General features: G+C 47.7%; 1 non-coding gene and 1 pseudogene across 1 annotated transcript; both read left to right on the top strand.

Moving 5' to 3' along the window:
* The first annotated feature begins 2862 nt into the window (after window positions 1-2862).
* LOC119365928 lies at window positions 2863-8870 on the top strand (annotated as a pseudogene).
* Window positions 5670-5753, top strand: LOC119266268. Its single transcript, XR_005131980.1, has one exon. It is a non-coding gene; the product is annotated as a small nucleolar RNA J33 (small nucleolar RNA).
* Window positions 8871-9857: the final 987 nt, after the last annotated feature.

The following is a 9857-nucleotide window of genomic DNA, read 5'->3' as shown; positions in this document are numbered from 1 at the left end:
TGTCGGAATGTGTGAACATTTTTTTGAATCATGAAAATTTTACAAAATCCTGATTTTTCTTTAAAAAAATCATGAACAAATTGTGAGCAGTTTTGTATATTCAGAACATTTTTTGAATCCCGACCAATGTTTTTAGAATGTCATATTTGTGGACAATCCTCAAAGTAAAAGAAAAGAAAAATGAAAGAAGAAGAAAACAGGAGCACCAACCCCACATGGATAAGGCCGAAATGTGCAGGGGCGCCGGGGGTGCGCGATTGGTGTTTATTTACCGATCTATGCGCGGAATAGGGGATCCCACTTAGATGGGGATGGCTCTTTCCTAATAACAATAGATTGGTTCGGTTCACAAGAGCATTGGAGCTGAACTGGGCCAAAACTGACTCAACTGTTGTTCTTCAGGCCTACTTTGTTGGCTAGGCTAGGCCTATTATCCTTTTGGGCCAAGCTAGAGGAAGCCTAGTCCGACCGTTTATCCTTATCCAGAGGCAATAACAATAAAAAGTGCAGAGGGAGCATCACCATTCTAGGCAATAATGACAAGTGCATTCTTGAGAGGGACAACTTGGCGAAGCAGTTTTGTCTCGATGTAGGATCTACGACATCGAGGAGCAGGACCACCGGTGTGTAGGCTCAACAACATTGGGGAGCAAAGGCGGTGGGTAGGCAGCATCGAGCACGAGCACCCGGTGTTGGGCTTCCTGCACATCGACCTTGACCATTGTCGTCGATACAAGCATTGCATGGAGGTCACACTCAAGCTCCCTCTAGAGCCATATAGCCTTTCACTGCTCCTCAACAAGTATTATATGCTATTCACGGTGGTTATGGCCATGACGACAGAGGACATGAGGACCACCACGGAGGCCTTGAGCATTACCACACTCGATAAATCAGATGTTAAATAGATGCAAATGGGCCCCCTTCAAAACTAATAATATTTGCAATCATCATAATGCCGATTAACACTCTCCATGGAAACTTATCATCTGACGCCTTGCACTAGCGTGCTCTATGTCTCTTTCTTTTTCTCTTTGAATATATTATCAACCTTCCCATGCAGCCTAGGGTGGCAAATGCTGTGAAATATTATGCAACACACTGTAACTTTTATATGTTTTCAAATCCCCACTTATTATCACATCAACCCATCGTCAAGTTTTTTCAACTACATTTAGACATCATCATGGATTTTTCAAGAATGTTGTCAATGTGGCGTAGCATTTTAAATGGGGTACAATAACATGTACGGAGATATCAAATGTTGAATTGAACTGACTATAACTCTAAACTTCCGCATTAGAAATACAGGACAAAGATAAAAAGGATGATGTGAGATCCAACAAGTAAACATATCATTAGTGTTTTGGCCTACCTTACAAAGTAGAATAATGTTGTGTACAATAGCATTTGAAGAAATGTCCATTAATACATGTGATAAGAAAAGGAATAACTCATTGCTTCTTTTCTGACTTTAGAAGGTCATGACTGAATGTTTTGAATAACAGAATGCAACAAAATTAATTTTGGCTCTACTTTCATGTGGTTCTGTAGCGTAGCAGGTGCATCTTACCAGTAGGCTTCTTGTGGTCCCTGTCATAGACATGTGTAAGGCCACTTGATGAGCTAGGCTAGAAGAGATTTACAAAACAAAATTACTCTTCTGCTCCCGAGCTCAAATGAGCTCGCATAAACAGTAAAATAAATAAAAATCGATAACAATTTTGTTTTCTTTTGGTAACAAACTTTGGCAAAATGTTTTGAGTGCTTGCAAAATTTTATCATGAAATGACACTGATGGAAGTCGTGGTAAAAAAACAAAATTAGCATTCCAAAATGCTTTCAAGAATAACAATTTTGGAGGATCAATTTTGCTTTCTTGCCATGAACTCAACGAATGTAATTCCATGATAAAACTTTGCAATAACTCAAAATATTTGTCAATGGTTTGCCAAAGAAATCAGATTTTTTGAATTTGTTTTGAATTTTTTTACTGTTTTTTAACACAGTATAAGCGCACACACTCATACATACGCACATACACTAATCTATATGAATGAACACCTCCGAAAGACTTAGTCAATATATCATTTTGAGATTGACAAAATCGCCATAAACATCTTAGCTTTACTGTTTATCAAGCTCATTTGATCTGAAGCTAAGAAACATCGCGTCTTTAGCAAAGCGACAACAACATGAAAAAGCTAGATAGTTGCGTCCTTGTAGTTTCGGCGATGTGGAGGAAGAAAGACGACCGCGTGTGCGGCAATAGGTTCACTCCCGTCCACAAAGTCATAATCAGATCAAGATCGATGCGAGTTTTTTTTCTTTTTTTTTTCTTCTTAACTCATTAGATCGATAGACTGCTGGTGCGAGTCCGCATCAGTATTGGTTATTTTCTTTTCAGTTGTCTGCAAGAACTTTTGATCCTTATATGCTCTTCTCCTCACACACACACACACACACACACACACACACACACACTCCTCAACGTACTCTAGGCAATGACTTGACTGACGCCGAGTCATTTCCAACAATATTGGTCACTTTGGTTCACCACGTCGCCAGCCGTCGCAGTCGCACAAGTAGATTTGAATAGCTCCTATCCCGCGACCCAAGCAACCAAAGTCTCCTTGCCCGTCCCGGGCAACACTTAGGCCACCACTGGTGCACGAGATCTAATCCTTAAGCCCAAAGCAACCCAAAAACTAGCTGTAACGATGCCGCGCACCACCCGACGGCGCGTGCGGGCGGCCGCCTCGGCCGCGGGCAGCACACCCTACAACATCCTGCCCACCGACGACCACCACGCCGAGCACCCGTCGCTCCGCTTCCCGGAGGTGCGGGCTGCCGCCGCGGCGCTCCAGGCGGCGGTGGGTGGCCTCCGCCCGCCGCCCTACTCTCGCTCTCGGTGGGGCGCGGACAAGGACCTCATGGACTGGCTCGGCGCCTTCTTCGGCTTCCAGCGGGACAACGTGCGGAACCAGCGGGAGCACCTGCTGCTCCTCCTGGCCAACGCGCAAATGCGGGTCTCCTCCTCCGCGGACGCACTCGAGCCCCGCGTCGCGCGCTCCCTGCGCCTGAAGCTCCTCCGCAACTACACCTCGTGGTGCCGCTTCCTCGGCCGCCGGCCCAACGTCTTCGTTCCCGACGCGGCTGAGGACCCCTGCACCGACCTGCTCTTCACGGGGCTGCACCTCCTGGTATGGGGCGAGGCCGCCAACCTCCGCTTCATGCCGGAGTGCCTCTGCTACATCTACCACCACATGGCGCTGGAGCTGCATCGAATCCTGGAGGGCTACGTCGACGACAAGGGCCATCCTGCCAACCCCGCCGTGCACGGCGAGAACGCCTTCCTCGCCCGCGTCGTCGCGCCCATCTACGGTGTCATCCGCGCCGAGGTCGAGTCCAGCCGCAACGGCACCGCGGCGCACGCTGACTGGCGCAACTACGACGACTTCAACGAGTACTTCTGGCGCCGCGACGTGTTCGACCGCCTAGGCTGGCCCATGGATCGGTCGCAGCACTTGTTCCGCACGCAGCCGGACACGGACCGCAAGACGGGCTTCGTCGAGGTCCGCTCGTTCTGGAGCATCTTCCGGAGCTTCGACAGGCTGTGGGTGATGCTGGTGCTCTACCTGCAGGCCGCGGTGATCGTGGCATGGGACGGTGCGAGTGCGACGTGGCCGTGGCAAAGTCTGAGGTCGCACCGTGGGGTCCAGGTGCACGCGCTAACCATTTTCATCACCTGGGCTGGGCTACGCTTCCTGCAGGCGCTGCTGGAGATTGCGACGCAGTTTCGCCGTGCCTCGAGGGACAGGGACAGGGACGGCCGCATCCTTGCCGTGCGCATGGGGCTCAAGGCCATCGTGGCAGCCGGGTGGGTCCTCACATTTTCCCTCCTGTACAAGGGAATCTGGAGCCAGAGGGACAGGGATCAGAGCTGGTCGCCGGCGACTGACGCACGAATTATGAGGTTTCTATATGCAGCTGCAGTGTTCGTGCTCCCTGCGGCCCTTGCCATGGTGCTCTTGGTTTTCCCCTGTCTGCGGAAGGCATTGGAGAAGACAAACTGGAAAATCTGTTACGCTCTCACCTGGTGGTTCCACAGCCGCATCTACGTTGGCCGTGGGCTCAGGGAGAGCACCTTTGACAGTGTGAGATACTCAGCCTTCTGGATACTTGTGCTTGCTGTCAAGTTCTCCTTCAGTTATTTCCTCCAGATCAGGCCACTGGTGGCACCCACCAAAGAGATATACGGCCTGAGTACGGCCGCATATGCTTCTTGGCATGAGTTCTTTAGCCAGAGGAACCCATTTGCTGTGCTCTTACTGTGGTTCCCGGTGGTTTTGATCTACCTCATGGATATACAGATCTGGTATGGCATCTTCTCTTCTCTGGCTGGCGCCTGGATGGGGCTTTTCTTGCACCTTGGGGAGATCCGGGACATGGAGCAGCTGCGACTCCGGTTCCAGTTCTTTGCAAGTGCCATGTCATTCAACATCATGCCGGAGGAGCAGCATGAGAATGGGCCCAACAGCATTCTCAGGAAGTTTCGGAATTGCTGCCATCGGTTGCGGCTACGGCACGGCCTATTCCAAGGCCGATCCTTCAGGAGGATCTCTCTCGAGTCAAACAAGGTAGAGGAGCGAAGATTTGCGCTCGTCTGGAATGAGATAATCGCCAAGTTCCGGGAAGAGGACATTGTGAGCGATCGTGAGGTTGAGCTTCTTACGCTGCTACCCGCGCAACCCAATGTGCGTGTGATCCGCTGGCCGTGCTTCTTGCTCTTCAACGAGCTGTCTCTTGCACTTGGTCAGGCAAAGGAGTCTCAGGGATCTGATCGCAGGCTCTGGAGCAAGATCTGCAAGAACGATTATCGCCGTTGTGCTGTTATTGAGGCATATGATAGCACAAAATACTTGCTGCTAAAGATCATCAAGAACAGAACCGAGGAACGTGCCATCGTGACAAGGTTGTTCCGTGACTTCGACGAATCCATGGAGAAGGAGCTGTTCACAGTCAAGCATAACATGTCCGTGCTGCAAAATATCCATGCAGAGCTCGTAGCTTTATTAAGCCTGCTTCTCGAGCCCAACAAGGATCTACCAGCAAGATTGTCAATGCGCTTCAGACCCTCTATGATGTTGTGGTTCGTGACTTCAGGACTGGGATAAGAAGCACGGAACAGCTGAGGAACTCAAGGCCTACCAACCTTCTTTTCGTAGGCAATATCGTGCTGCCTCATGAGGAGAATGGCAGCTTCTATAAGCAGGTGCGCCGCATTCACACCATCCTTACCTCAAGGGACCATATGATCCATGTCCCAAAGAATCTTGGAGCTCGCCGAAGGATTGCCTTCTTCAGCAACTCATTGTTCATGGACATGCCACGAGCAACCAAGGTAGACAAGATGATGGCCTTGAGTGTCTTGACACCATACTATGATGAAGAGGTCTTGTACACCAAGGACCAGCTCTATAAGGAGAATGAAGATGGTATCTCGATATTATACTATCTGCAACAGATCTACCCGGATGAGTGGGAGTTCTTTATCGAGCGGATGGAGCGGGAGGGGATGTGTGATAACAAGGAGCTGTACATCGAGAAGCAAAGGTTAAGAGACCTCCGGCAGTGGGTCTCGTACAGGGGACAGACGCTCTCACGTACCGTGAGGGGGATGATGTATTACTATGAAGCTCTCAAGATGCTGACTTTTCTTGAATCCGCATCTGAGCGTCGATTGATTACTGGATCGAGGAAGATCTCTTCAAGACCAGGTTGGGCTTCTTCAAGCAGCGCATCTTCTTCACGTGCAGCACCACTGAGACTGAGCAGAGCAAGTAGTGGGGTTGGTGTGAGCTCCTTGTTTAAAGGTAGCGAGTATCGGACTGCCCTTATGAAATACACTTATGTGGTTGCATGCCAACTTTATGGCCAACAGAAATCTCGAAATGACCCCCATGCCGTTGAGATATTGGAGCTAATGAAGAAGCACGAGGCACTGCGCGTCGCTTATGTCGATGAAAAGCAATCCAGCGGTGGTGAAACAGAGTACTTCTCTGTCCTTGTGAAATACGACCAACTGTTTCAGCGGGAGGTCGAGATCTACCGGGTTAAGCTGCCTGGACCCATGAAGCTTGGTGAAGGCAAGCCAGAGAACCAGAACCATGCACTCATCTTCACGAGGGGTGATGCCGTTCAGACCATCGACATGAACCAAGACAACTACTTTGAAGAAGCTCTTAAGATGAGAAACCTGCTTGAAGAGTTCAATCGCTATAGCAAGCCAAATATCCTTGGAGTTCGGGAGCATGTGTTCACCGGTTCTGTGTCTTCTCTAGCTTGGTTTATGTCTGCTCAAGAAACATGTTTCGTCACTCTGAGCCAGCGCGTTCTTGCTAATCTACTCAAGGTTAGAATGCATTATGGCCACCCGGATGTGTTTGACCGCCTCTGGTTCTTGGGCCGAGGTGGCATCAGTAAAGCATCGAAAGCAATCAACATCAGTGAGGATATATTTGCTGGATTTAACTGTACTCTCCGTGGGGGCAATGTTACACACCATGAATATATCCAGGTTGGTAAAGGAAGGGACGTTGGGCTCAATCAGATTTCCATGTTTGAAGCCAAGGTTGCTGGTGGCAACGGGGAGCAAACTCTAAGCAGAGATGTCTACAGACTAGGCCACGGATTGGATTTCTTCCGGATGCTCTCATTCTTTTATACAACCATTGGATTTTATCTCAACACCATGATGGTTGTGCTAACTGTCTATGCATTTGTGTGGGGGCGCTTTTATCTTGCACTCAGTGGGCTCGAGGACTACATCACAAACAACACTAGCTCTACTGATAATGCAGCCCTGTGGGCTGTCCTGAACCAGCAATTTTTCATACAGTTTGGCCTCTTCACAGCATTGCCCATGATTATTGAGAACTCCCTAGAGCATGGTTTCCTCATTGCGGTGTGGGATTTCATAGTAATGCAATTGCAGTGTGCATCTGTTTTCTACACCTTCTGCATGGGGACCAAGACACACTATTATGGGCGGACACTCCTTCATGGAGGCGCAAAGTACCGTCCTACTGGCCGTGGCTTCGTGGTGGAGCACAAGAAATTTGCTGAGAACTATAGGCTGTACGCCCGTAGCCATTTCACGAAAGCAATAGAGCTTGGTGTGATATTGTGTCTTTATTCATCTTATAGCAACATCGCAGGGGATACATTGGTGTACATCCTGCTGACACTTTCCAGTTGGTTCCTAGTATGCTCCTGGATTCTTGCCCCCTTCATTTTCAATCCATCAGGTTTGGACTGGCAGAAGAATTCTAATGATTTTGAGGATTTCTTCAGTTGGATTTGGTTCCAGGGCGGAATTTCGGTCAAGTCTGATCAGAGCTGGGAGAAGTGGTGGGAAGAGGAAACCGACCATCTTCGGACCACTGGTCTGTGGGGGAGCATCATTGAGATCATACTAGACCTCCGGTATTTCTTCTTCCAGTATGCAATTGTGTATCGGCTTCACATGGCCGGTGGGAGTAGAAGCATCCTTGTCTATGTTCTATCCTGGGCATGCATACCGTTGCCTTTTCTGGCTCTTGTCACGGTTACCTATTTCAGAGACAAATATTCAGCAAAGAAGCACATTCGCTACCGGCTTGTCCAGTCTGTTATTGTTTGTGCCTCTTTGGCTGCTATCATTGTGCTGCTTACACTCACAAAGTTCCAGTTCATTGACACTTTTACTAGTCTCTTGGCTTTTCTACCAACTGGCTGGGGAATCATATCCATTGCTCTGGTGTTCAGGCAGTACCTGAAGAAGTCTGACACTGTTTGGAAAACTGTGGTTGTTGTGGCACGTTTTTATGACATAACATTGGGATTAATCGTTATGGCACCCATAGTTGTGCTGTCATGGTTGCCTGGACTCCGGGAATTGCAGACGAGGATCCTGTTTAATGAAGCTTTCAGCAAGGGACTTCATATTTCCCAAATGATTACTCGCAGAAAAACGCATCGAGCTTAGGGTATGATATATACTCCCTCCGTTCCAAATTACTCGTCGTGGTTTTAGTTCAAATTTGAACTAAAACCACGACGAGTAATTTGGAACGGAGGGGGTATGTGCTTACATCCTCTCTGTTATTTATCAAAATGTTTATAAGCATTGCATGTAGTGCTAGGTCTGAATGTGGACATGTTAGATGTAATTTATATCTGAATTGCTTGAAATGAATACCCGCGCCCCCTTATTTCTTAAGAGGTCTATTTTTTGGGACTATGTGCTCTAACCTGCAACGGATATTGGGCTTAAATGGATTAACAAGATCGTTAAGTGACTTCGTGAAAGTATGCCGGCAAACCAATATGAAATGCTGCACATCATACTGACTGAAACTAGTATCATGTGTGTTGACTTGATTATGATTAGCTGTGACTTCTGCACCATCTAGTTTTTGTGGGGCCTGCTTTTCAGTAATAATGTTGCTTCTTACAAGGAAAATATTCTAATTTTTTGCAGGTTATCTGTATGTGTATCAGGTGGTTGTGATCTTGGTGTGCTTTGCAATGTCAGGAGATCCGAGAGGGGCATCACGTCAGCATGTATGTTGTTGGGGGTTGTGACTCCAAGCACAGATGCATGGCCGGACGGTTGTGACTCCAAGCACAGATGCATGGCTGGCAAGCAAATCCAGACCGTTGCAGGCGGTTTGAGGGTCCGTTTTGGAGATGCCCTAAATAAGTGAGGACAAAAACATGTATGCTATTCGAATAGTCTATGGTGTATGTATGCCATGAGACATTTATTTCTACTCAAATGACTGTATTGCAACTGCAATTTTTATCTGAATGTCCTCCTACAGGAGACCAGACTATATTTTTCATAGTTGTGAATGAACATTCTTCATAGCAACATTTGCAAAACATGTCAGGGGTGGAGCCAGGATTCAGAGATGAGGGGACCCAAAGAGTCAATGGTCACGAAAGAAGTAGAGACTAATCCACTGCTCAGATGTACTCCCTCGGTCACATAATGTAAGACGGTTTTTGATACTACACTAGTGTTAAAAAAATGTTTTACATTATGGGACGGAGGGAGTAATATCCTCAAAAAAATTATCAATAGCTACTATTAGCTACTAGTACTATTGTTGCCTGCTCCTGAAATCCCCACGTCTGGCCATATAAAACTGCTATCTCAGAATTTGTGACAAATTATCAATACACTAGCATCTTATAATTATCTACTCAGAGTAACTGAAATAGTAGCAGAATTTATAACTCGGAGAATGCTAAGTGGGATTTGGTTTGTTTGAATCAAACTGGGAAGGACTTGCCAGTATTCATCGCTCCCTGTGACGCCGTCGGTTTCTAACTGCACAATTGCGCTAGCGAGGCGCGGGAGGGGGAGGGATGAATGCTGCGGCGGGAGGCGGAGGAGGATCTCCGAGGGCAGGTCGTCGTCGTCCAACGGCGCCGCCGCGGCCAATTAGGAGCGGCGGCGGAGGCTGGCCGTCATCTCGCGGCGATGGAGTGGAGCCAACTTTTTTTTTTTTGAGGGAATGGAGCCAACTGTAGTGCAGGCCGTAAAGTGAAGAGCTCGGGAGCCCGACACTGGGCTGGACTGAAAGCCCACGACGTGCTGTAAGAAATTTTGTAGAAAAAAAAAAGAAGAATAACTGATTTAGAACGTATCAAGCGTATCAAACCCCTAAAAAAATTAGAACGTATCATTGCGCTGAAGACAACTACGCTTATTGTGGTTTTCCCCTTGAGTTTTCTACTAGGGTTTCAATCTATCCTCCGGCAATATTTTGAACGAATTCTACACCCTGTCTTCTAATTATTGACTT

This window comes from Triticum dicoccoides, chromosome 2B (genome assembly GCF_002162155.2).
Source record: "Triticum dicoccoides isolate Atlit2015 ecotype Zavitan chromosome 2B, WEW_v2.0, whole genome shotgun sequence".
Taxonomy (NCBI): domain Eukaryota; kingdom Viridiplantae; phylum Streptophyta; class Magnoliopsida; order Poales; family Poaceae; genus Triticum; species Triticum dicoccoides.
This window is presented reverse-complemented; position numbering and strand designations above follow the sequence as displayed.